Source organism: Passer montanus, unplaced genomic scaffold (assembly GCF_014805655.1).
Source record: "Passer montanus isolate IOZ18808 unplaced genomic scaffold, ASM1480565v1 scaffold30, whole genome shotgun sequence".
In the NCBI taxonomy this organism is placed as follows: Eukaryota; Metazoa; Chordata; class Aves; order Passeriformes; family Passeridae; genus Passer; species Passer montanus.
Genome location: NW_024367708.1, coordinates 9,731,285 through 9,758,776, shown reverse-complemented (window position 1 = coordinate 9,758,776; position 27,492 = coordinate 9,731,285).

Below are 27,492 nucleotides of genomic sequence, written 5' to 3'. Positions count from 1 at the left end.
ATCGTATTCACTTGACTTATCTGAATGCAATGTATTTTCCCTACCAATAGGATCTTGCATTGGAAAGGAAACAAAGAAGTAGTTATAAAATATTTACTGGATGTAGTTGGTATAGATAGACATTTTTAAACTCTCTAGAACCCATATTGGTTTTGGAATTCAGTATCTCTTTTGAATTAAAAAAATGAAATCTTTTTGTTTCTTAATGTGTATCACATATTGGTATGAGAAAATAGATGCTTCTCATCTATTTTCTCATACCATTATGTGATACACATTAAGCTTGGCAATATGAACAGTTGATAAAACCTCCCTGAAATTAATTTTGAAGCACAAAATGACTGCAAATGCAAACACAAAAGAAAAATCTCTCATTATTTTTTTTTAAGACTGAAGATAAAGACTCCCATTTCAACAACTTTAATAACTATGGGTTTTTTACACTGTGTACTAAATTTAATTCTTTATGCAATATATGATAAGGCAAATCACTTAGTGTAGTGAACAAGAAAATTTATGTTCGACTGTTTTAATGTTACATATAGCAGCTCTCCTCATTCATGTACAAGTGATCTTATAAGAAAATTCTCCATTGGTAATAGAGTTTTAGGTACTGAAAAACAGAGATGATTTCCAATTAAATAATTTGATTGCCCTTTTCCAAGTTAAACAATAATATTTTAATTTTTCTATTCAATTAAACCTGAATATGAATATGATCCCCACATTCTCCACCAGAGGGTTGAGAAATGTTTAGATTCTTTTATACTGAAAACAAAAGTCTATGCTAAGATAGATTACTTGTGCCATTCCTTCTGCTAATATAGATTTCCATACTAATATAGATTCCTTGTGCCATTTTCAGATTAATAAATAATGGGTGGGAAAGAATAAATGTTTGAGTCCGCCATAACCTTAAAAATACTTTAGCTAAGAAGTTGAAATCCAGATTTTGGCTCCAGTTTATTTGTGTAACAGAGCAATGTAAAATAACACATTTTAGATGTTCTTTCTGAATTTCATATACCAAGAAATAAAAGCAGCTATATTGATGTTCAGAAAGATGAATACATACCATGTATTCATGTTTTTACCACGAATACCTAGTATCTTACAAAAAATGCTAGATGAAATACAACAGACAGCAGTGAAATAACTTTATGAACAAGTATATATGTATGTACATAAAATCTTGGAAACATAGAATGGTTTGGGTTGCAAGGGATCTGAGACATCATCTAGTTCCACCCATTCCACCATGGGCAGAGACACCTTCCATTAGGCCAGATTTCTCAAAGTCCCCTCCAACCTGGCCTTGAACACTTCCTGGTATGGATCATCCACAACTTCTCTGGGCAACCTGTTCCAGTGCCTCACCACTTTAATAGTAAAGATTTTTCTTAATAGCTAATTTAAATCTATTCTCTTTTAGTTTGAAGTCATTCTTCCTGGTCCAATCATGCCTTTGTGAAAAGCCCCTCTCCAGATCTACTTCTCTGCCCCCTTTAGGTACTGGAAGGCTGCTATAAGATCCCCCCCAGAGCCTTATCTTCTCCACCCTGAATAGCACCAGTTCCCTGAGCCTGTCCTGATAGGGAAGGTGGTCTAGTCCTCTGATCATTTCACTTTGTATATATACACCCAATATTTTTCTGAAAGTTTTATGTCCTGTGTAAATTTGAAACCTACTGTAAATACGAGCAGTGGATATTAATCAACAGTCTGTCATTCTGTCTTTTCAGGTTAGCCAAACTATTAGCGTACATTTAGAAATTCAGTTCTCAGATGTACATGGGTATGCTCATTTCAACTCTCAAATGTAGTTTTGGCGGGGGGCACCCCGGGGTGTCCCCAGAGGGCCCCCTAGGCTGTGAGTCCGCTGGCAGCAGCAGGCAGGCAAGGAGGCTCCACACGGCTTCTGAGGGTGCTGATTAGAAGAGGGTTTATTGGGAGTCCCATCCTCAGGAGCATGGTGGTTACTGAGGGGGAAGGGGGAGGGAGGGGGAGAGGGAAAGGGAGAGCCTAGGGAAGGGCAAGAGGGGAGAAAAAGGGGCTAAGAGAGGAGAAAGGCTAAGAGAGCGACTGGTCTTGCTCGCACGGTTTAAGAGGGAGATTGAAAGTGGGCGCAGAATCAGACTTGGGCCAATGGGATTACAGATACAGGATGGTTCAGGGCAGGACCACAGGCTTGGGATATACCATACATTTTGGAGGGGTGAGACAGAGCATGCCATTTAAATAAGATGCAATACTACACATGGGAATATTTACCTAGAGAAAATTATTCCTTCTTTAAGTCTCATTTAAGACTTCTTTCTAAACTGCAGAATGGATAAAAAGAAGATGAAAATAATCTGAATTGATCTTCAAAGTAGACATAAGCAATGAAAGATATAAGAAAACAATATTTTACTTTAAAAATATCTCATAGTACTTAAGACTACATTTTTAAAAAACTTGGTTTTGTTCTGTGGAGTGAAGCAGCCATTTTGCACATCATAATTCATTTGTCATCATCTCTTTAGCAAATACTATAATACAGACTTAATTTTGTAAATTACATTGTAATATTTCAAAATACATTTAATTACTTAGTTATATTATTTCATTCCTATCATCTTTCGCATGACTATTATTTTAAGCACAAGCAATGCCAGTTCAAAGCACAGGGTGCTCAGCCATAATGTTGAAGTTTTGCATATGGTACAGACAAGGGAGCAAGGAGATTCCTTGGATAATTCTAATAACCTTGAAAGGGCAAGTAGGTGTGCATTACAAAAATTAGATGTGCATTATAAAAATATATATACATTTCCAGTTGGAAGACCTACCAGTACTCTTTGGCAAAATGCCCAGGCTTCTCTGTGTAATTCACTGAGGAATACTTCTGTCTCACTCTGTAAATAAGTAGGTAAGATTAGATTTCACTGCTCAAAAGAGACAAAGAAGGGATCTTATATACAAACATATCTTTTTAACTGTTCTTTGATAAGCATGCATCAAACCAGTTCAAAACCCAGCTGCTTTTCACAATGAGATGTAAAATCCCACACAAATGGGTATGACAAGAAGCCTCTTAGATTCCTGTTAGTACCATTGTCCTCCAACTAACCCTCAACGCCAAAATTTTAAAGGATAGGATTTTCTCCCAAGATATTTTGAAATACATTAAGTGAAGCACTCAGCTCCTCATTGACTTTGTCTCTTTAGTCTGTGAAAATAAAAGAATTCCAAGCCTATCTTTTTGTTATGCTCTGGCCAAGTAATCAAACATGGTCTGCTGGGATATCACCCTTTCAATTTGATGGTTTAAGAATACGTATCATTTTCAAATAAGAAAATTATACCTTTCAGAAAGTATTTTCACTCTTTTTAGGGGGTGTTTTCAAACCTGGCCAAACATTCCTATTTTTCAAAGAATGGCTTTGGTTTTCTTGCTGGTATTGTCTCTGATTTGCAAGTCAAAATAAAAGATGTGAGGGACATTGTTTTGTTAACCTGTGCCCTTACCAATTAATGTAGTAATTCAGGTCTTCACTCTTTTCTTTATTTCTTCCTTTTTCAGAAAGATTATTCTCATCCCTAATGTGCTTAGGACACATTAACCTTTTGCTATACAAGGAAAAGGAATCTTCATGCATGAGTTGTTACCCCACTCTTTGCTGTTCCTGTGAGACACCATTGTCTCAGCCCTTTTCTGAGTGCTATTAGGAAATAGTTCAATTTTGAAATTAGTACCTGAAGCTTGTTAAATTGTATACCAAGTCCAGAGCCTTCTGTGAGAAAACAGAGTACCTCCTTATTTTACTCAAAAGTCAGTCTGAAGATCAGGGGATAATTTGTATGTAGTCTTAAGTAAAATATATCAATGACACAAAATATTAAATAAACAAGAAATAGGAAAACTGAAACCTCTATTCTGACCTTGAGCAGCAGGTGAAGGAATGAGCTATTAGTGCAGAGGTGAGAAGCAGGCAAGCATTACCCTTTATACAGGGAGTTTAACTCAATCCCACAATCATTCTCTGCCACCGGTGATTTTATCTCAGCCTTGGGGAGGAGCTCTTTCAGGAGTGATGACCATTTGTTTGTGGTAAGACAACTTTATCACTGTTTTCTTGTTGATTTCCTTCCTCACCATGAACAGCTTCAGAAATTCAATCTAGATAGGAAAACAGCAAAAACAATCTCAATTGATCCACAGACACTATTTTAGGTGATAGAAAATATAACCCACTGCACAGAGTAACTGAATCACCTGCTACAAATAGGTAGTAGAGATATTAAATATAGATTTTCAAGGTCCTTCTCTGTCCCCTAGAAAAACAAAAAGAACATTTGGCAAATAAAAGAAAGCACTTAGACTACAGTAATTCTGAGGACTTAATATATTCTTCAGCACTGTGACAACACTTAAATTTTCCTGAAAAAAAAAAAAAACCAACAAAAAACCCACTCTAGTGAGTTATAAATATGTGACTAATCCTGTTTTACACAGAGCAAACTCAATTTTGATTATCACTTTGACTTGAATGAAAGCACACAGCAAGATTCCCTGAACTTGTTTTTCCATCTTCGTGTGCTAATTTCCAGAATCTGGGATTTTTGGATAGTTTTATGACTGATTATTAGTTTTGCTCTTCATATGCCCTCTCATGCATTTGGCTTTACAGGAATAAGTTTTATTTTTGTGCAGGTAGTTGACATTGGAACTTCCTCAGAAGACTGTTTCTGAACCATGAGCAAATCTCAGGTATCTCCTAGCCACATAATAATGATAATTTTGGTAAGTGTGAACTATTCAAAACAACATCCTTACAGTTAACACCCTCCCTAATCCCTTCATGTACATTCACAAAACCATAGCAAATATCACAAAAGAAAACAAAAACAAAACAAATAAAAAAGAAAATTAATGTGATAAAGACTTTGAGTAATATTTTGCATTAAACTATCATGATTGTCCTTTCTTTACTCATATTTAACATATTTCGAATATTTTAATAAATATACTCATATATTGAAATAATTGTTTTTGGAATTCTGAAACTTACACAAGTTTTATAAAGCTTTACAGTGAGGAGTTCAGAATATCACTTTTTAATTTATAATTCTGTTTGTTTTCTTGACATCAACACAGCAATGTAGTGCCTAGAATAAATGTGACTCAACAAAGGAGAAGTCCTGAAGAAATAGGACTTATATTTTGGAATCTGTCTTGAAAGACTGAAGTAAATACTAAGCAATAGCATTATTGTTTACATATAAACAAGGCAGAGACACTTCACAGTGACTTGGCCCTTGCTGTCTAAAATTTGAACTGAAGGGAATATGGCCCTCACTTCCAGATCCTACATCAGCTACATTTTTTTTTGTTTTCCTTCATAAACTGAGCACCTGGGGATGAAGCTGAGAGGAAACTGAAATGCTCCCAGACTATGCCCCTCCTATAGGCCTCTAGTAACTTCTCTGTCCTAATGATGCACACAGTAGCTGGTCTTTACTTCTAGACCTTTAGAGGAGACAATAACTACCTAACAGTGATTTAGATTAGTCACTAGTTTTATGGAAAATTTAAAATCTTCAGAAAAAATCAGGTTGAACTGAATCAAACACTTATAATTTTGTTGTTGTTGTTTTTGTTGTTTTCATATTTTTCATTTATTTTATTTATTCTTCAGAAATGTTTAATTGGATTCCGAATAGGAATGACACCATTTTCCAAACTCTTTAAATTCTTGGTGAAACACAATTCAAGGAAAGCTATTCTGTAAACACATTTTTATTGTACTCCAAATTTTTAGTTTTCAAAAGATGACATTATACCTTTATTATTCAGTAAATTACTGTAGTGAATACATATTCTTCTATACATAATGAATCTACTGTGTTTGAAACAGTTTAATCTTGATAACAGACTTCTTAACAGTTTTTAGAACAGTTTTTAGAATAACGTAGTTTTCATCTACATTATTTAAAAGAGTCGCCTTACAGAGCAGTCAGCTGTGACATGGGAAACAACAATGAAGTTGAGATCTTCAATTCCTGAAGATATAATTTCAGTCTTGCACTTCTAACTGACTTCCCCGGCATGCACCACAAAGAATGCTGTGGGGTTATATTTCACAAAAAACCAAAAAAACAAACAAACAAAAAAAAACCCCCAACAACAACAACAAAAAAGTAGCATCCATTGGTTTACTATTTGGATTTCATAGATTAATTTATTTTACTGGACAAACTCTTCTAAGATAGATACCCTTTCTGTAAGGCTACCCTTTGCAGAATCCTGTGTTCTTCTGAGTGGGTTTCAAAAATACAGTTTAAAAAAATCAAACAATAATGTTTATATTCTTGCAGAAAACCACAATGCATAATCAAATTTAGTTAGTCTAATTGTGAAAGATAAAGGAAGAGTCTACAAGGTATAAATAATAACTGTCTTTAAAAGGAAACTATTAAAATTTTAAGCACAGAAATTATTTCCTGTCCCAATTACAAGTGTTCTTCTAAAATTATACCTGTGACAACAACATATACTTTCCAAGAGGAAAAAAAAAATTCCCTTGTTTATTGTTTCCTATGGATAGAATTTACATTAAACTCATCTAGAAAGACATCCCAGAAAGGAGAATGCAAGCCATCTAGTGATTTACTTATTATTAATTCAGTCATTTGTTTAGCTTGAGAAAAGTGCAAGCATCAGGAGCATTTACTTTCAATATTGTTTGTAGCAGAAAGGAATATTCATATGTTTTGTGATGTACTTTATCTTCAATAAATCTAAAGGATGTTAAATTTTTTTTTGTTAATTTTCACCCATAAAAAGTTATTGTTTTCAATTTCTCTGAATATGTTTTCAGATTTCCACAGGTTAAATAAACTTCTAAGTATTTGTGGTTAGCATTTTATTTTACAAGAAATACAGTAGTGTATGTCAGTTTTGTGTAGCACAGCATTTGACTAAATTGTTCTGAACTAAAGAAATAAAAAAAGTAACTATGTGTGCACAGTAAATACAGGCCAGTATACACATGTTCCTTAGTAGTTTTTCTATTTTGACAAATGCAACTAAAAAGAGATATCAGTCTCTGTTTTTCCACCCACCATTCCATTGAAAAAATGGTAATGACATAAAGTCATAGATTTCAAGGCAAATTTTTTTTCCTGGTTATCTATCTTGAATGTACTTAGGAAAAAATATTCTTGAAGACCAGAAGAAGTTATTTTGCAGACCAGAATTTCTGGATCCTAGATAAAGTAATTGTAATTAATTTTTCTATATAAATTCAGGTCTTGAGTAACTTACGTGGTGTTAAGAAGAGACAGATTCACAGCTGAAGCTCCTTTCTACAGTAAAGATAAATAAGGATGTATTTAAAAGCCTGAACTAAACCACAAACATGAAGTCCTTTGTAATGCCTGAGGGGACAACTTAGTCTGGGTAAAAAACAATACGAGAGAGACTAAGATTGGATCTTTCTCAGGGTTTCGTAAAAATTCTGTTTATTAGGTGTGCATAACAGTAAGTAATATGAAATTGTTTTTGTGATCTTCTATAAAAGTAATACAACACAGATTTCCCCAATCTTAATCACTGACTTTTTCTCTTAGAAATTAACCTTTGAGACTTTTAATTTCTCTTGTTTAGGAAAAAAAAAAAGAAAAGGTTGTAATTCTATGTGTTGTAGTGTATATTCTATGTGTTGTAGTGTATTTTTTACATCTATATCACATCTATATATGTAACAACATTCTATTGTTTTCTATGAATGGATAAAATAGATGTATCTATTTCATATAAATAGACCACATTGGTTTGTATTAATCCAAATAAATATTACAAGATAAGACAAATGTATTGTTGTTTCCCATGTCAGCTATCGAAGCACGTCTCTTTTAAAGGTTTATTTTCTTTAAAGCAAGCTGACTGGAGAAGGGAATTTAATATAATACATACTTCTTGTTAAGTGCTAAAATGACCTCAGTCAAGGATCATGTTTGTCAGCTTCGAAACTAATACTGGCTCATTCCGAATAAACACAGATAACTCTTGCTCTCCCTCTGTTTTGATGTGAAATGGAAAATTCCAGAATACTTATCTGTCCTCAGCATTCCATAAGCTGGGCCTTTAAAATTTTAAGTGAGTGCATTTTTACCAAAACTCAATAATCTTACTTCATTTCACAGAAAATCTGCATGTCTTACTCGTGTATCCTTTCTATCTAGTAGACAGATATGAAGCTTGTCATTTTATGCATGCAATTTTTTTAAAAAGTTGCTATTTAAAGTAACAGAAAGGCAATCTCTATTAGCCAGCAGAGAACTTGAAATTAAAATGAGAAGATGGTGTTCTACAAGGAGTTCTCTTGAGGAATCAATTGGCAATTTATTTTGTCTATTCATGTTTTTAAGATGCAAGTGTTACAGATTCTGTATATTTTCTCTTTAAGACTGAAAATAAAAACTGTCATTTAGCCAAGTTGGTCTCTTACTCAGTAGAATTTGAGGATGATATTTAGAATTACAAACTGCTCCTTCCCCTGCCCCCTCCTCTGCTCCTTTTTCCTTTCCTTACCATTATGATATAAAGCTAGGGGAAGGTTAGGAACCGTTTTCTTGGATGCTTGAAATTTTTTGAGAAGAATTTATTCCATTTTTTTCCAGATTAATTCAATCAGTAGAATTTTCTTCACTCTGTACAGTACATCTAACTCTATGAAAGGAACTTTGCTCAGCACCAAGGTCAGCTCCAGTATTTGCCTCATGGCAACAGACAAGGAAAATGTTCTTTGTCTAAAATTCAAACAGTTTTTACCATTGGTTTTTATTTCTTCCATTTGTCTCCACCTTATTCAAACAGTACAGATTAATATTTTCCTCACTCAGATGGTTTAAATGGGGGCATTTATTTGCAATACTATTTGTTATAATCTACCCGATTTTTCTAATTCAAGTATCTGCAAGTAATTCTCGTGCATTGTTTCTCAGTATTGATTGGAATGAATACAGAAAAACCTTATGTTTAACCCCCTAGTTCTGGTTTTCTATCTTGCTTGGTTTTGGGTTTTTGGTTTGGTTTTTTTGGGGTTTTTTTTTTTTTTTGGTTGGTTTTGGGTTTTTTGTGGTTTTTTGTTTGTTTGGGGTTTTTTTGTTTGGTTGGTTTTTTTTGTTGTTGTTTTTTTTTGTTTTGTTTTGTTTTTTTTATTTAGTTGTCTTTTTCCTTGTCATATCAAGCTTTGTTCACTATGAATACAAAATCTTTTTACTTATTATCAAGTTCATTAACCTAATGGCATTTCTAAAAAAATGTTAAAACTTGGAATTTTTCCCTGTTACCCTAAGTGAATTTGCTATTTTTATATGCCTGCTCTCTCTGGAAACTCAGCCCCATATTAATTTTCAAGGGTTAAAACCCTTCTAAATTTCTTATTTAGAATGTAGAGCAAATATCACTATCTTTCTTGTATGAAATCAAACAAGGATGTCTGAAACTTCCCCAGGGGAATTTCCTAGACTTGAAATCCAACAAACAAAAGCAAATTGTTTTCTTGAGTAAAATTACATGCTGTTCTTCAGCGGGAGCTGTTGAAGCTTTAAAAATTTGCAGGAAATAATTGAACATTCCTTGCAGAAGAAAGAGTAAACAAAAAACATGATGCTGTAGATCTCATACCAGTGTGGTTCCTTAGGGGGAGTTCTGCACTCTACTCCATTGAAATTTGATGTAAAATACCTTCAGTGATTGGAACAGTGGCTAGAGGCCAGAACTGCTACAGTGAAAATGGGTAGCTAGAATGCAGTTACATTGCTCTTTGGTTTACCTGACTTATTAGAGTAATTCAGTGGGAGGGGGATTCAGTGTTCTTGCATGAAATCTAAATAATAAATGTCATTTTGGGCTCTATCAAGCCCAAATAATTGAATTTAGGAATCCTGCTTTTGATGTCTATTATCTACCCATCATATGCAATACACAATCATACAAAAGAAACAACCCTATAGTATGATGGATATAACAAGACATCATTCTTTCAGCAATTTCAGGTCTTTTTCCCATATTTAGTTTAATGAAGTGTAATAAACTGAAGCAAAAAAAAACTACATGAGAATAAAGCAATGGTCAAGTACATTTCAGTGTGGTTTTGACAAGTCAATTATTCATGTATTTCAAAACTCGGGTTTTCTTAGGAAAATGTATTTAATAAATTGGCATGAGTTTCTTTTAAAAATTGTAAACTTGACATTCATCTCTAAGATCAGAAATGCTCCTTTCTTCAGTGGATTCAGAACTGTGTTAGATGAGGTTGTAGATCTATGTGCTCATTTAAATCAAATGTAGCATAAGAAGTAGGGTGGAACAGCAACAAGGGAATCTTTCAAGAGAATTTGGGAACTTCTGATGCAAATGAAAACAGACTGGTCAAAGTGAGTCATTAAAAGTTCTCAGGAGAGGCATCCCATGAAACAAGACATGAGGTATGAGCTTAGGATCACAATTCTGATGCCTATCATCCTAGTCTTAGAGTTGGCTTAAGTCACTGAAAGCTCTGTTTTTACACATTTTATCTTTGTTAATATTTTTGATAAGTGAACAGTTTCTACAATAATATTTTTAGAATTACTTCTTACTTTGCCTCCTTTGACAAGACCTGAATCTACACGCATCAATGACCAAAGACATCGTCCTAGGTTAGTTTTTTTGTTCTTTTTTTGACTACTTTTATAGTAAAAGAATACATCAATCAAAACACTACATTCCCTATTTCTTCTTTAATCCAGTCTGTATTTATTTTTGTCCTTCTTTTATCATTGGAAATGATACAAGACACATGGGTAATAATTACATTTGAGTTTAAAGAAAAAAGGCTTGAATTACATATAGAAGTTAATTTTTGCCAAAGGCCTACAATGTAGTTAATATAAAAATTAAAGTTTGTTTTAAAAATTGTAATTACTTGAATGAATCAAGAATGTCATGCAAAAAAAAAAAAAAAAGGAATATATGTATGATAGATATGTCTGAAATGTTGTTTTTTCTATCTTTTTCAACACAGTCATCTTTTGGCATTGTTTTAATTAGATGTATACTGAATTTGAAAGAAATATTCTACTGTTTATACTACTCTCCATTTGCAAGGAATTTCATTAATATATGATCTTATTCAAAGGAAAGTAGTATCCAGTGCATGCATTGGTTGTCCATGACTGTAGGCAAAGATTTTTGTCTAAGGTATAGGATAAAAATTCAACCTGAAATAATTGTGTGTACACACCTATTGATCCTGTCAGACTTGGAATGTACTAGGGTTAATACGGTATGACTAATAGGAAGAGATCCCACTTTTTCTTGTCTTGTGCATGGACACACTATTTGCATGTTTCAGAGGTTCTGTGCTTGAGACTGAAAGGCCAAACAAGATGAAGACAATGATAAACAGCACTGAAATGACAACTAAGCTTCCATTAAAATAAAAAAAAAAGATAAAACCCAAGACGATAAACTACCAAACAACAAAAAATTAAAACCAGATAAACAGTAAATGGAATCCATATAAGGCATTCAATTTAGTGTATTACAAGTCCTTTGGTATGGATTGAAAAATTCCAACCTTCCAGAGAAGGTTTCTTGGGGTCACGGATTTTATGCTTAGTGCTAGGCATCACATCTTAAAAACCTATTACTTTAGCTTGCAGACATAGAATTAGGCTCTGCTATTTACTTTAACAATATATAGCACTGCAGTCAAGTTTATTTTATTAATAACAAAGGTGTGAAACTTAATCCAAAGATTCAATATGTGCAATAATGTTAGTCAGCTAATATTTGCTTTATAATCAAGGATAAGACACTGGAAAGAGTAAATTCTAAAGAGAAATTGAACCATGTCTTAAATGTGCTTATTGTCAAGCTTTGTGGTGATATAAAAACATAAATTTTCAAAAATTGTTTACAAAGAGTTTGGGCAATTAGAGAATATTTTTAATTGTCTTTCATCCCCAAACTTTTTGTGAGTCTATGATCTAATTTCTCAGAATAAGTGGTACAAAGAAAAGTGTTAGATTAACTCACCAGATATATTTTTGAACGTAAAGAGTACAGATGCCAACATAGCATGTTGGCATCTGTACTCTTTACATTCAAACGACAGACTGTGTTTTCTTCAGTAAAAATCTATACCACAATACCAACTTTTCATGTCTCAATCGATGTTGCATCATAGATGATGTTTTTAAATCATTGTATGTTGGCACCATGATATTCAAAAATGCTTTTCTATTCCTGTAACAGATAACATGTTGCTTTGACAGATGTCTGAATGAAGAGGATTTGACTTAGGATCTGGTTAGCATTTGTTGTGAATAAATGTAAGGGGAAAGTGTAAATTGATGTTGTTATCCACATTTTATTTATGACAGTAATGAAAATAGCCTAATGTAGAGTTAAAAAAGATAATAATTGGTATATAGCACATAAAAAACATTAAGATCAATGAGAGGAACAAAGATTACCATATTTTATAATTAAGTTATAAGCATAATTATTGCTTCTTGTTTTCTTTTCTTTTAGTTTAAGAAATTCAAAGGAGAGGGTGAAGCCCATGCATGCTCATTGCATCTAGTCATGATCAGCTGGCTAAAACTTGCCCAATCTGTTGGATGTGGGAAGTTTATTCAGTGGCATTTGGACAAAGAAATATTTCAGAAAGAATAATTTATTTAACATTCCTTTTAGAAAGCACATTGTGGCTCCCCATTCATTGTTCAGTCTTTCTGGATTTTCTATGTGATGATTATCACACTTTGTTAATTATATAGTGAATTAAAAAGTGAAATTATATATTTTGAATTTTCCTCCGAGGAACAAAACTAGGAATTATGATGTTTAGTAGAACTAAACTCATAGTTTAAATATAACTTGTTTAATAATTTATAGTATTTAGTGCTAAATCAGTACCATAGAAATCCTACATACTTAGAAAAAGAGAAAAAGCCTATTTAGTGAATATTGTTCTTAAAGTCATTATTTAAATCAACCATTTTCAGCAACCCTTTCTGTTCTCTACTCATTCACTGATTAATGTTGACATGATATGATTATTGTGACCGTTTTGTCTAATCTAGAAGATCAAAAAGTGCAAGAACAAAGGAAGGAATTTATATATTGCTGCAAACTCAGATGTTACCTATCTCAAACATCACTGTGATGCCTACAGAGGCTGACCTGGAACAGAGGCTAGACAGTGTTAATAGAATAAAGTAGGTATTTATCAAAAAGTATTCAAAGAATACACCTTGGGCAGAACAAGACCCTGGCTGATGCTAAACCCAAGATGGACACACCATGGGTGATCAGTCATGAGTTTTCACACTTTTATAAGTTTTGGTCCACTTACATATTGGGGTTAATTGTCCAGTTATAGCTTCAGGTTATAAAGTCCCATCCTCCCAGATTGCTCTCCTCAATTCACTGTCATTTATACTCTTTGGGACTAAAGCTGCAATGGTGTCCTTGGTTCTCAATCTGGAAAAGGATTGTTTTCACTAACTACCTTGTGAAGAGAACTTTCTAACTCTTTATATGAAGTTCAGAATGACATACTAACGCAGTACAGAATCTGGAAAATATAAAAGCTAAAACTTAAGACATCAATTGTATAGCATATATCATAGAAATAACAGCCCTTTCAGAAAAATATAGGTTTTAGAATTCTATTTATGAAAAAATATACCATTTTTATGGATGCACTCTATAGAGAATCTTTTTCCTGGACAGTAAGTTCCCCACTTACTGCACGTACTGGCTGTACTTATGTCTTTTGTGTTATATTTTCTTGTTCTTTAATATGAAATCTTCTTCCTTTAAATATAAAGTTTCAGAAATCAGCCCTAAATCACAAAAAACCCCAAATTCTTTAGCAATAAAGAAGAAATGGGAAAATGTTCAAATTGAAATAAGGTTTAATATTTTTGTTGAGAAAAGAAAATTGTGGAGAAATAATAATGACTTCTTAGACATATCTTAGACAGTGAGATTGCCAGAAAGTCCCCTTAATTTATGACATGACTTTGAAGGAAACTGTAAGACTGAAAGTGTGTTCTGAATTGTAAGGAGATTCACTGATTCCCCCAGGCAGGCAGGTGCTCAGTAATCCCTGGGAAAGCAGGGCTTCATCTTGCCTAATTGTGACTTGAGGAAGACAAGCACCATCATTCTGAACATCCCCTGTACCTTCTTCTTCCCTCACCTTTCTATAAGTGAGCATGACACCATTTGGTATGGGATATCCCTTGGCTCCTTTGGGGTCAGCTGTCTTGCCTGTGTCCCCCCCAGTCTCTTGTGCATCTGCTGCCTCCTGGCTGGTAGGGCAGTATGAGAAGCAGAAAAGGCCTTAATGGGGTGCAAACATTGTTCAACAACAAAAATAACTCTGTGTTATCAATTCTGTTTCCAGCACACAGCCCAAATATTGCCCCCATAATACCTACTGTGAAGAAAATTAAGTCTGTCCCCAAAATGAGCACAGGAAAATTCAAAGGTTGATGCTACTCATAATTAGTTTAATGGTATGTTGAAAAAAATATAAGCAACTATTAAATGGAAATATTTATGTTAATTTTGAGCATTTATTAATTTTATCCTTTACTTTCTCATACACAGCTCAGTCTAATTCCATCATATAAAGAAAAAAATCATAACGCATGTTTCCAATCATCTTGAAATCAAAACATATGACCTTACTTTTCAGCATTAAAGATATGTGGATTTGTGGTGAGCGTCTGAAGATTTAGTTTGTATTGTTAATTTGTATTCATAATTCAGAGGGTAGGAATACCTCAGTTTTTTTCCTTGTTTAGGCAAGTTAAAAATAGAGAAGTTACCCACAAATTGCCATAAAGCGCACAATTCTTTTTATTTGATCTGTGCATAAGGAAGAGTTTTGTTGTCTTCAAACTAGTTTGGGATTAAATTCCAGAATGAATGTATGGTTTTGCTCTGAAGGGTTTTCCATAAAACTGATTTAAGAAAATGAGAAAGCTGTGGGGGGAAAAAAAGTAAATTAAACTACATAAAATTCTTAACATACAAAGCTATTCATTGAAACTATATTGGAATGCATAATTATTGTCATGGAAGATTAATAAACCATCAAGAAAAAAAAATATAAACCAGAATGTAGTGACAATATAGCTATTGGTGACAAAAGTCATAAAGCCATTTCTGCCAGTTATGTTGGATTTTGTGGATATAATTAAAAATAATTAATCCATAACTACCTTCTTCAGACATCCAGCCTATGCAGTAATTGCAGAGAAGGTGACAAGCTAGTCATGCTAACTTTTTTAATGTAGAATTTTTAGATGGAGAATTTTCAGGCCAGAGAAGTGTTCCTGGATACAAACCTCAACATGGTGATATACAATGCGCTTTTGAAGTTTCTTATTTCAAATATCATAATAATTTATTTCTCTAATGCTAACACCTAACACAGACTCTAAATTAAAAGATATGATAAGAAATTTATGTTGCTAGGTTTTTCTCACCTTCATGTCCTTGAGGAAAATTAATGGAAACAGTTGTGGAACCCCAAATATCACATCCCTTATAAATTACAAATTGAAGACAGTACAGCTGACAATACATTATTATATTCACATGATATAATAGCTGATCACATTACCCAAAAAACAATCATAAAATTAATTCCCAATATCTGTTGTAAATCTCAAATGTAATGTTATAGGTAGCTCAGTACATATTGAAACAATAGTGCAATAGTGCCCAGATGACAGCAACATAACAAAAGAGGAAAGTGATTTTTGCAAACATTAAAATCCTTTTTCGAAAACATTATTGTAAGTGTACAATCAGTGGGAAACAACAAGCCATACGGTGTCCTTGCTGAATGAGCGTTTTATTCATGCAGAGGTCTAGTAAGTCAAAATAAACAACATTAAGATACCTCATGTAGGTATAATAAATAAGAAAAGATGTATAGTATTGCGTGAGAATTAAAAGTAGAACTGTAACATTTTGACATTATTTATTCTCCAAAGCCACACAGAGAATGCTTAAAAATATTACCTTTTCATAGCTAGAGTACATTGTAAACTGCATGCACAATTAGGCATAAACCTAAATGCTTATGGGTATCACTGTACCAAAGGTAAAAGTCCTTGTCATACTTTAGGACATAATAGTACAGATTTTTCTTAATATCTAAAACTAAATAAACTAGAAAACTGTAATTTTCTTCTTGCTGTCCCTTCTTTCTATTCCCCTTCTTCTGCCTTTATTAGTGTTTCTCCTGGTTTAGGGTGACTTTATTATTAATAATAGTCATAATAGCTGTCATTATTTCATTCTGCTGGAAGATTTCCTTTTACTAATGCATAAACCACTCATACAAGCTAAAGGATACTACAAGAGTAAATGTACAAGGACCACTAATTATATATATGTAAAATAAAATACGAAAACTTAGGAATAAAGTTGAAAAACTAGAGATGCTGTTACATTATTTTATGCTGAGAAACTATAGCACTAATGATCTTGTCTTGTTTTTTCTCTATGTAGTTGTCCAAGATTTTCACTAATTTAAAATGTCTTTTTATTTTACTTATTTCTCACAAGGTTATCAGAAAAGTGTCCTTTTTAAAAACATTTAGCAATGAAAATATTTACTATTTTTTCTTTTTTAATATGGATTTAAATCTTTAATGTAGAATAGCAAACTTGCATTTTTACACAACATAAAGGTTTGCTACTCTACAACTTCAGTGAAACATATTTGAAATTGTAATTATAAATATCCTAATGTGCCAACATGTATATGACTTTTTCTTAAGGAAATTACATTACTCAGACTAAGGGTTTTTAACAAATATACCTCAAGCAATGAAAATAAGTGCAAGAAGGGATGCCTCCAGAAATTTTTTTTAACTTAATGTGCTGTTAAAAAATGTAAAATTGCATTTGTTTTATTGTTAAGATCCAAATCACCCCATGTTTAAGAGGCGTTTGAACCATGATGACATGCCAAATCATTTTTGAAGCTAGGAGAAAATTTTCAAGCCTTCCAAAAGAGAACTGAAATATTTTAGTCAATGCCAGTAGCTTAGAAATAGGACACCAGTCTTTAAGGGGGCTTTGACGTAGCATGCTGCTTGTGTGTTCAAATCAGATGGAAAGTTTGCAGGCAATCCTCACAGTAGTCCTGTGGGAAAGACTAGAAAAAGAGCATGCTTTCATCAAATTTTACAAAAAATATCTGGCATTAGACGCAAAATTGTGAAACTAGTAATCTAACCACATAAAAATGAATAAAAAAGAGAGGAAAAAAAAAGAGAGAAAAAAAGAGAAGCTCTGCATCTGGAATCTCTTAAACACTGTACCCATTATGCTACTTAAGGATGAAATAATTTAGCCAGCCAACATTAGAGAAACCACAAGAAAAAATTTCATCCAAACCTCTAAATATCTGGAGTCAATTTTATTTTTCTGGAAATTTTGTTTTCATTTTCTATTTTCATTTTTTACTCCCAATCCAACCACTTGCTTTAGATAAATCCACATTTATTTGACCTGGAGAGGATATTTTACATTTATGAATTATTTTTAAGTCTCAAAATTATGAATTGTTTTAGAAAAATTCTCATAGTAAAGCTGTAAATCATAATTATAATTAAAAAGGTGTTTGAAATCCTATATTTTCTTTTCTAAAGAGCTAAAGATAGGAACACTCATCTATGTCAATTTCCATGACATAAAATTGCATTTTATCTAATCCCAAATTTATTATGGTCTAAACCTAAAGCTGAGCCACAATATCTTTCTATGAAATCAATTTAAAATTCAGGCACCTAAGTTTAACTGTCCGTGGTAAACGAGGATCAAGTAGGAGAACACAGGACAGATCAAACACTGCTAGATGGTAATGTATGAACAAATGCAGAGCCCAGTGCTGCCTATAAAAGGTGTACAACTCACCAAAAATGCACATGCATTTTAGGATGAGCTGAATAATTCTCTCAAATCTTGCAACTGAACTTCATAGACCAAATAGAACATCTAACTAAGAGATGTTATAGACAACCTGAAAGTCTTAACCTGGGGCTGAATTGCTCTGTGGATATTATTGACTATGTACATGGGAGTGCACAGATACAAAGCACAACATAGTACTATCCATCATTGTCCTCAATGTATTTGCACACAGAAAAATTGTTCACAAAAACAAATTAAAAAAAAACCACACCCAAAAGTGCACATAAAATGTTACTAAGTCTCCAACTGCACTTAAACCAATACAACTTGCTAATCTAAAATCTCTCTACATTGCCAAATGAACCATAAATTAATTTCTTTCCACAGAGAAAACAATTAAACAGTTATAACATGCAAAAGTGCCTCAAAGCATGAAAGCTAGAAATTCATGGATAGTGAATTTGTATTTGAATTGGCCATTATTTCTTGAATATTTTCAAGTCATAAAAGCAACTGTACAAATGATACTTGAAAATGATCATAACTATCCAATCAGTTTGAAATTTTACAAGATAGTACCATTTGCATGCAATAATATGAACACGAGTTTTTAAGGTACTCAGATAAGTCTACCAATTAATGTTATTATACCCAGTATGTGTTTTCTGGTAACTTTCCATTTCACATGCTCCTTATCATAATCAAAATGGTTTTTTAGATAACTATCTTTTGAAGTTTTCTACAAAACAATTCATGTTCAATATTCCAGTTTTTACCTAGAAACCTGTGAATCAACTGAGGCATGTTCTTACAAAATAATCATCTCTGTAGTCTTGAAGCTGCCAAAAGGCTGGTAAGAAGTAGGAAAAAGAACTTTTTTAGGGGATGAGACATGAATGGGAAAAGTTAGTTAAAATGTCATTAGTAAAACAAATTTAAAAATACTTTTTTATTAAGGAGGAAGAAAATATGAATTATTTTTAAAAATATCTGTTTAAAGGAAAAAAAAGAGGGCAAAATTAAGACCTACATTCTTCATGCAAGTGTGTAAGCATATGGTATGATACTCACTCTGCCAAGTTTGTGATATTGATACTTTCCCAGAAAACAGTCTTTCTCTGAAGGTGTCTTGTAAGGTACTTTGTTAAAATTTATTATTACAGATAAAATAAAAATATTGAAGTAATAAGATTTGACAAAATATCTAGAACACCTTGTGATTAACAGAGAAGCTGGAAATTCTATTTTCTATATGGGAATGTTTGATATTGGTTTATGACTAAGACATCTGAATGCAAAATATACACTGGAATGTGAGGCTTCAGTATCGTAATGCACCATTCAAGATTTTTAATGCTGAAGATTCATGAAATTTTATTGTTATATATCCATAGGACAGAACAAAACACCCTACCTTAGAAAACATAAAACAAACTCTACTAGTAATGGTCAAATAATGCTTATAAAGAATAAAAATATTTTGGAAGAGTTAAAGTGAATGAAGATCATGCAAATATATTGTTCCATAAGCATGAACACCATGACAGTATGATTTATTATTAGGAAGCTTTAAGTTACAGAATCACAGAATCATGAGGTTGGAAGAGACCTCTAAGTTATGTGAATCTGGTGTTTACTAAAATGTAGATACCTTCATTGTACCTTAAAATCATTATACCATAATGTGTGTAGTTGCCTTTATTCCTGGAATATAAATCATTGCTTCTAAAGCATTTAGTAGAAAACCATTGTCAAGGTTACTAGGTTTTTCTTCCAAACCTGTATCAAAACACAGCGTGTAAAGTATAATTGCAAGAAAAAAAAAATCCCTGTTTTAAGGGTAAGAACATTTAACTTGAATACTTCCACTGGCTTCCTGGTTTTTTAGATGTGTAAAGACTGAAACACTTTCAGTTATTCACCTAACAAACTGAATTGTATACTGCTGTCTTTCCTTTCTTTACTACCTAGGAAGTAGTAAATGTAGTGCAGGATTCAGATAAATTGTAGAGGTGCTGCTTTAATTTAGCTAGTAAAAAACTCTGCTCACAGTTTTAACACTTTCTTTAATTAATATTCTCTATATCAAAATTTAAATCACAGTAAAATATTTTCTCTGTGAGAAAACAGCAACTTTCTCCACACTGATAATACTGGCAATTTACAAAGTTTGTGTTCTGAGCTTTTTGACCTTCAATGCTCTTGAGATTTCTGATAGTTTGGGGGGAAAAATATGTCTCTTATAAGGCTTTAGGCTGTACCTTTTTTTCTTTTCTACCTCCATACACAAGTTATGTTAACTTGATTTTTCATGGAAAGTAATAATTTAAATAATTTAACTGACCTATGCGAAGGATTGCATTTTTTTAGTCTAGTTTAGGTTTTTCACTTCTCCATGAACACATATTTTCACTGATATCCAATAAAATTCTCAAACTCCAGAAGTCCATATAAAGCTTTTTATAATTTGGTGGAAATCTGGAAATTCACTTAAATCACAGCTAAGGACTTTTTAAATTTCTCTTGGGTTGGCATCACAATTCCAGAATTTGATTTTGTGAAACATTTTTTTAATTTCATGTCTATATTTCCTAATGTACAGGTTATATTTGATTGTACCATTCTTCAATTTAAAATAAAAGTTTTCTTTAATTTTGAAAGAAAATTCCATTCCTATCTCAGTCCCAGTTTTGGAAAGCTAAGAAAATAATATTTTTAATACCGTCCCAAATGCATAACCTTATATCTTTTCTATTTCATTCTCCTATCACATTCTTCAAACCATGTATCAGTATATACTAATGTATTATCAATCTACAGACCACAACATTATAAAAATTTAAGAGAATGCCTTCTGGGTACAAATGACCCACAGTTTGAAGGGTTTATTTCATTAATATGCCACATTTAATACTTCAAGTTTAGGTTTTCTTTTTCCTGGTTTTTTTTTGTTTTTTTATGTTTATCTTAAGTTGGGTCAAACTTCAGGACACAGTCCAAGATTGCTTTTTTGGGCCTCCTCTAATGTCATCATTAGAAAAATAAAACCCAAATACGTAAAAAATATCATTATTTCTTAATTTTTCAATAACTCTTTGATGAAGATTTTTTTTGTTGTGACATCCATAACATTCCATTTTTATTATTTGAGTTTTCAAATTAACAGTCTGAAAATCAAGATTTTTAATAAAAAAATTAATGTCAGTGCTGTTATTTATCCCCATCACACTAAGTCACTAAAAATCTCAGTAGACTCTTTTAACATTCTCTACAAAGGGATTTGATGGGAATACGTTCTACAACATAAGATGTTTTTACTTCATTGTCTCCTACATCAGTAATGAACTTTTTATTTAATATATATCTAACCAAGACTAAATGAAATCCAGCCAATGATTAACATTTCATTTCCTGTGATAAATGGTGGAGAAAGAGACTGTAAATCTATGTCTAATTAATTCTACTATTAGTATTACTTCATCCATTTTCATAAATAACATTTATCTGATTTTATTTCTCTTATAAAATAAAATTAAAGACAAAGTCTGTACCAGTTTTTTCCTGATTTCTCAGTTTATATTGGCCACTCCAGCATAAATACAAAACGTTACTTCTTTGCTCACAGATATGGGATTTGTTATTCCAAATAATTTTTAGTATATATATCCCAGTGATCAAATATTCGAGGGCTATAAGACTCTAAGGCTATCACTGTGTTTAGAGACTTTAGAAATGTCCTTTATTGGACAGGATATAAAGCCTTAAAATGAAGAGCTGATCAGTCTAGTTTAGCTCTCATAAGGTCAAGGAGAATCAGAGAAACATACCTTTCCTTTAAAGATCCCTAAACTTTTCCTGACTGTTGTGTCTAACCTGATCATGAAAACACGCATTGAAGAATAAATTTCAGTGTCCCTCCTTAGCTACTTAAGAACTATGTTTCTGACCCCTGGTAGGCACAGGTAACAACAGATTCCAAGGTTTAAAAGAAAAAAGCAAAATAAAATGAGAAGGAAAAATAAGGTATGTAATATAATATTATTTCTTTACTTCCTTCTCTGACTTTTATGCAAAATGATTGAGTCTACACCCCAAAGAATATTTTACTTCTCAATAATTTATTACAACACTGTCATATGATATAGCCATATTCTGTATTTAATATGTTGAAACCCAGATTCTCTATTTTTAAGTGCATCTTACACAATGTATATAAAGCTGCTTAGTCAGATCAATATTACTTTGATATGCTATTTCTTAGTACAGGAATTCATAGTTTTAATAGAGTGAAATGTGTTTCTTGCCTTTTGACAATTTTTTACTATGGTTGCAATTCCTCAGAGATTGATATTGTCTATATTTTTTTTTTCTCTTTAACACCAGAAAACTGTTTGCAGAAAAAATACTGACGAGAACGAAGTCCAAAACAAACTTGCTTCATATCCAGCTGAAAAACTAATAAAAAGTTCTAATTAGACTTGCATTACTGGGATTTTTAAATGATGTTATATCCTTTTTTTTCTTTTTCTGTTCCTGTCTGTTTTAGGATTTCTTACAGCCACTGCTCCCCCACACTATCGATGATGTTCCCCTGTAGAGCATGTCAAAAATTTTATCAAACTCATTGTATAAATTTTGTTGCTGAAATTGGTTTCTTAATTTCTCCCTATAACAGGAAAACATAACTGACTTTATTTTAGATGTTTAATTCTGGGACATATTTAAATATCATTGATTATTGATAGTTTGTTCAATACCTTGTTCTACTAATATTCTGAAGAGTTATTCCATAATCTCCAATCTTCTGACCATTTTTTTTCTATTGTCATGATATAAATAATTTTCAGACAGATAGCAACATAGGTGGTGATTTATTAATTCAAAAAGACTGAAATGAAGATGCATTGTCCCAAGGAGAATTATCTAACTGAAGAAATTTTAAGTAAATAATTTAAATTTCTTGCAGATATATATTTAGTTTTATATACGACAGGGACAGGGGCACAAAATTAAAAATCTTCTTGTGATTTAATTCAGGAGAAACTGTGAGAAAAATTAGTTTACTCGTAAAAATTTTCACTTTGTGACCAAAGAACAGTGACAATGAAAGTCTTCATGAAGCACAATGGGCAAACATAATTAGCTGTTGACCACCTGATTTAAACTCACTTAAGGTATTTCAGTTAGGATCTATAAGACATATCTTCATCATGAAAAATAGTGAGGGAAAAAATATGTCTCTGTGTTACTAAACATCCATTTTGAAAACTGAAATAAACTTTGTTTTGGAACAGTCAGGCTCTTTAAGATCTTAGAAACTTGTAATATTATCTTCCAGCACACGAATCTTCAGAGGCCACTAGAGAAATCTCAGTACTAAGGTTTTGTAATTTATACTCTACAGAAGAAAATCACTTGCAGAGTTTTGTATGTGAAATGTAAAACTTTTTCAATAAAAGGATATTAATCACACTTTTCAAGAATTAAGTAAGTAACAGAAAGAGATTAAAGGAGTATTGAAAATGTGTGCAGGACAAGTAATTAGAAAAGAAGGAATTAAGAATAAAATGAAGTGTGTATTATGCTCATACTTGAAGTAAGTGAAGTACACAGTGAAATAAGAAAATTAGTAAGGAAACCAGGAAAGACTCAAAGAAATGTGCAATTTTCCTAGATTTTTACATATCTAAACCAATTTCATTTTTTCTCTGTTCTTAATTCCCTGACAGTACAACTTAAGAAGAGAGGTTAAATGAGAGGTTCAATTTGCCATAGGAGACTGTAGATGCTGAGATATGAAAAGGATGCATAAAGGCAACAGATGCAGCCCTACGATTTTAGTTGTATGAAGATAAAATGGGAAGGAATTTGGCTCTGCTTGGAAGTGTTTGAAGTCACAGTAATTTAATGGGATAGAAATAAAAAAGCAAACCACAGGTATCATATTATGCATAAGAGGAACATAACAAGTTACTCTTAAAAGAACAACAGTGACAATTCGTGACAATTCCATTGCTCTGCATGCAATTACAAAGTGTATTACTCACTTTTTAGGGGCATCATAAAAGGACAGATTTTTACAACAGTAATTTAATTTACCTAATGATGCCAATTCCTTAAGTGGGATACATAAGGAAAAACCATTCAGCTTGTTGGCTCTATCTGTAGCACGAAGACATAAAAGAAGATTTGGTCCTCTGCTATTTCTCAGAACTGTGCAACAGAACTACAACCAAAACAAATGTGTACGTCCATACTGTACATCTGAACTTCTTAAGGCATGTGTTGATATTTATGATCTTACATTTCATACTTTACAAAGGTGTTTTATTCTTTAATGCCAACATTAAAGTTGTAATTGTCAGAATTAATTTAAAACAATCAAAAATTGCAAAAGAACAGAAAAATTGTTTCAAATTCAAATGAAATCACTTATGCTTAGAATTTTTGGAAGTTTTTCCTGAATATTGACTAGGAAAAAAAAAAAGCCTAGATTCCTCTGGAAAAAGGATATTTGCACTTGCTGCACTTTCAGCAGATAGCAGAAATTATTGTCACAGAATGGCAAATATAATATTAGTGAATAATTTATTTCAATTTTTTCCAAAATGGCATATGGAAACATAGTTGTTTTTGATAAAGTTATTATCCCTAAGCAGGAAACTGGTTTTGTTTAATAGCTTTATTCTTATGTAGTGAGCCTCGGGTCTGGACATAAGAATAGGACTGAAGCAAATATTACAATTATGATTGCTAGTAGTATTATCTAGTCAAAAATCTGCCAGAAGCTGTTATGCTAGGTGCTGCATGAGCACAGAACTGAAATATATATCTTTTAAAAGAGTTCTTGCTAAAAGAAGCAATGAAAACAGGCAATTTTCCCAGAATTTCACTTGGGAACACTAATATCACTTCTAATATATTTTCTGGTTATTTCAATAAATGCTAAGACAATTGGATCACAGGCCATTATTATATACTAGGAGCAGAAAATCTCTTTCTTTGAAATAATAGTAATAATAAACTGGCCATACAAACACTCTTAGATAACATTTTTTCTGTTATATTGGAGAGACTATGACACATTTTTTCTACTTATTACATTCTCAGAAGTGAAAAAACAAAATAAAGGGTTTTATTGCAAAAAAAAAAAAAAAAAACTTCAGCAAAAGAGTTGGATTAAGGTCTTATTCTGAATGCAGGTCTAACTCGATAGACCAGGCACAGTCTTGAGGCACAATTGATTCTATGATACATTGTTATCCAGAAAATACATTTCAAAGTAGTACTGCAGAAAGAATTATGATGCAAAAGTGACACTCTAGTACTCTTCCTTATTAGCTTTATTTTTTTTTAGTTTAAAGGTGGACAAAAATTCAAGAAAAATCCTGAAATACAATATCTCAGCAGGTTTTATGACAATGTCTTTTTAAAAAACAGAATTTTTTAATAAGCTACAAAAGACAAAACTTAGATCTCCTACAGCAGTCACAGGGACAGAGTACTAGAACCCTGACTTTGGCTGAAATGCCCCCATGTGTAGGAGGATTACAGGACTGTGGGGAAAATGATGCCTTGCAAAAAGACAGAATTAACAAGTGAGATGGCTTCAGCACAGAAAAGTCTGATTCAGAATAATTGCAAATCAATCTGAACACTCAGGTTGTCTTCCATACCCAGAATAAAAGGTAAAACATTGATCAATTTATTTTACAGTAGAATATTTTACACTACCACTAAATTTGTCTAAACCATATGTTCTGAGATTAGAATTTCATTGATGAGTTTCTGGCATGGAAATATTACTATTCAGATCTGATTAGTGTCAACATCTTCTCATATGAATTTGTCTCCAGACTTGCAGTCAGATAAAGCCCTAAATAATTTCCTGGAAACAGGCAAATCCTAAAGTACAGGGTAACAGTTTTCTTATGCACAGGAAAGAGTACTAATTTCTACAACAGACTGATGGGTCATTTTTTACACCAGTTTAATTGGACACTAATTTTCTGAGCAGAGAGCTTCCAAATGACAATGGACATTTGCATCAGAAGAGTCATGTGTGTTCTTCTTTGCTTTACCATTTTCTTTTCTTCTGGTAACTGATTTGTCACATGCCTGGAAACAGAAATCCTTCTAACATGCACATAGTTCATCCATAGATATTCTTCCAGTCATCCTTGTTCTGAGATCTCAAAATGAAACTATTTTAATGTCCTTCCTGAAACAGCTCTGCAAGCTTGCCATGTTGCTTTTTATTCTTTATTCTGTTCCTGAATGTGGTTGAAATGGCTTTAGCTGTGGCTTTGGTAGCTGCTGCTGAAGCTGCTTGGCAGCGCAGCAACTCGGTTATAAAACTGCAGATGTCTGGTGTCAGTATTATCTATACATCTATGCAAGGCTCTGTAACTTCCAGATATCCAAGTCATAAGTGTAAAATATCATGTTATCCAGAATATCAAAATAACAATTTTTTATATGAACCTAACAGTCCATCATAGAGTTTTTCATGGAAGAACTGCAGATTAATTTTCAAAGGTAATTAAAATCTCCACACAGAAAAAAAAATAAAATTCTAAAGGTATGTTAAGAGCAAAAAGAAGAATAAAGAAAACATGGGTGCATTCTTTGATTAAATTTATTACCTCACAAATAGGACGGAAGATACAGCAGAGACATTTATTGCCTTTTTTGCCTTTAAAACCAATGATGGGTTCAGGGAAAAAAAACAGAGCCCTGGACTGGAGGACTGTGACTGGGAGAGTGGCACATTCCCCATGGCTTTGAGCTTGTATGGGATTTACAACAACTTAATGCCCTTAAGTCCCCAGAGCCTGATGAGATTCATTCAAGAGAACTGAGAACATTGGCCAATGTTATTGAGAGAGGTGTCTCAGTTATTTGTCAATGGCATTGGCACTCTAGAGAGGTCCCAGCTGACTGAAAGCTAGCAAATATTATTCCAGTCTTTAAGAAGGACAAGAAGGAAGACCCTGATAATTATAATTCAGTGCCTGAAAAAAATATGGAGAAGATTATTCTAGGACATATTGAAAAACACTTGAAAGACAATGCAGTCATTGGTTAAAGCTAACATGGGTTCATGAAGGAAAAGTTATGCTTTAATAATTTAATAACCTTTTTTTGACAAGGTTACCCATCTTGTGGGTAAGGGAAATGTAGTGGATGTGAGGCAAGGGTGAGAGATTTTAGCAAAGACTTAATCCTGTCTCTCAGACTATCCTGGACTAATTATCCAGCCTACAGCCAGACATGTAAACAGTATGAGGGGTGAACGTGCCTGAATTGTTGGTCTCAAAGTGTTGTAGCAAATGGGGTGACAACAGGTTAGTGATCAGTCACTACTGGTGCTCCCCAAGGCTTGGTTTTAGGACCAGTTCTCTTCAATATTTTTATCAATTACCTAGGCACATGAGTTGAGGGCACAGCTCATGAAGTAAGTTTGACAATAATAATTTAGGAAGTAGGCATTGATTTCCTCA